The sequence below is a fragment of the Nannospalax galili genome, unplaced genomic scaffold (assembly GCF_000622305.1).
Source record: "Nannospalax galili isolate Female #2095 unplaced genomic scaffold, S.galili_v1.0 scaffold278, whole genome shotgun sequence".
Taxonomy (NCBI): Eukaryota; Metazoa; Chordata; class Mammalia; order Rodentia; family Spalacidae; genus Nannospalax; species Nannospalax galili.
The window spans coordinates 4,229,685-4,231,651 of NW_008347536.1; the positions used below are offsets into that span (position 1 = coordinate 4,229,685).

The 1,967-nt window shown below is 38.1% G+C and overlaps 1 protein-coding gene across 4 annotated transcripts in view; it reads left to right on the top strand.

Annotated features, from left to right (window-relative positions):
• Positions 1-1,967, top strand: part of Dlg2 (discs large MAGUK scaffold protein 2) — a 2,328,307-nt gene that overhangs the window by 569,406 nt on the left and 1,756,934 nt on the right. The gene's annotated exons all lie outside the window — the stretch shown is intronic.

Genomic DNA, 1,967 nt, shown 5'->3' on the forward strand with positions numbered 1-1,967 from the left:
TCCAGGCTGAAAGCCAGCAAGCCTACCAGTCCTCCTGTCTCCAGCCCCTCATAGCTGGGTTTACAGTTGTTTGTTCTGTGGATTCTGGGATCTGAACTCAGGTTCTCACAATTGAAGAGCAAATGCTCTTAACTGATGAGTTATGTCTTCAGCCCTTCTACTTTTATTATGAAACAACTAGCATTTAAATAATTATTATTATTATTATTATTATTATTATTATGCTTGTGTGTGTGTGTGTGACCTGTGCATGCCCTGATATACATATTCAGTTCAGAGCACAGTTTTTTGGGATGCAGGAATTGAGCTCAAGTTATCAGGCTTACATGGCAATTGCTGAGCCATCTTGGCAGCCCAATAACTAGAATCTAAATAATACACTCTTATTCTAAAAGGATTAGACTGACATATAGATGTATTTATTTATGTAGTGAAACTGTGCATGCCCTGATATACATATTCAGTTCAGAGCACAGTTTTTTGGGATGCAGGAATTGAGCTCAAGTTATCAGGCTTACATGGCAATTGCTGAGCCATCTTGGCAGCCCAATAACTAGAATCTAAATAATACACTCTTATTCTAAAAGGATTAGACTGACATATAGATGTATTTATTTATGTAGTGAAAATTTCAAGATAGAGTGTTGTCTTTTCCATAGCATCCATCCTTGTAACTTGTGATAATGATATAAAGTGAATCAATGTTTATTCCTGATAACATTCCTGTGAATTAGTCATGAAAATAACCTTGTTTTACAGAGTTCATGACCAAGAGCATTTCATGACAGCAGGCACATGGTCAAGCTTGGCTTGAAATTGTGGTCATCTGACAGTGGCACAATGTACCTTGTGGAGTATGCTAGTTCTACATGTCATGTTTTGATTTAACCAAGAAGATGGAACATAGCTGAACATAGAGATTGATGATGTGAATTTATTTTTATAGTGACTTTTTTCTACAATCACTCATACAGAACTTCAGGGCTTAATGCTGCCTTGAAAATAAATCACCCAAATAAATGTTGCTTGAGAATGTTTAAAAATCACAAGAACACACATACACACAAATATTAGCATTATAGGAACACTGGAGTCAGTAAAGAGTATTTCATTCAGTTAAGTCAGAATTGTTAGGATGGATCATATGATGAAATCAGCTTGGATGATAACATGCCTTTAGTTGAATGAAGCAGATAGAAAAAAAAAAAACCCAGAAGTGGCTTCTTGTAAAACAAGGTACATTCATAGGCAGTGGCCAGCTGGATTCTTGTACATTCCCTGCTGCGCTGTTTCCCAGTGGAATGGGTTTTGGGCCAGTCGCTTAGCTTCTTTAAGCCTCAGTTTCTTCCGTTGTATAATCACATCATAATCTCTATTACTGTTCCTGATTTTCATTGTGACTACTAGTACTAATAAAAAGGGTCTAAAGCAACCCCTGAAAACCCAGTGGCTTGATAAATCACCTTTTAAAAAATCTATTATTGGGGCTGGAGTGCTGATTCAGCAATTAAGAGACTGGCTGCTGCCTCTGCCAAGAGGCCTAGAGAGACCAGTGGGTGAAGTTCTGAGGTTGTAGCCTAAGTTGCAGTGGAGACTCCAGGATGTTGGTAAATGCTGGACCATGGGACATTAACCATGAAAAGCTCTATGCCTGGAGTGAAGCTGGTAGAAGAGAGAGGCTGTGTGTGCTGCAGGACACAGGGCTGGAGAGGCATGGCTACCTAGAACTTTTAAAGTGCAGATGATTTCATCATGAGCTCTCGATGATGGGCATATACTGTCAGATTTGTGTTTTCCCTGCTAATTTCAGTCCTTCATTGATTTGATCATTCCTTGATATGCCCCATTCTTTCTTTTTGTGAACGAGAATGTTGTTCTGTGCCATAGTATATTAGAAGTATGTAAGTTTTCTTTCTTTCCTTCTTTCTTTCTTTCTTTCTTTCTTTCTTTCTTTCTTTCTTTCTTTC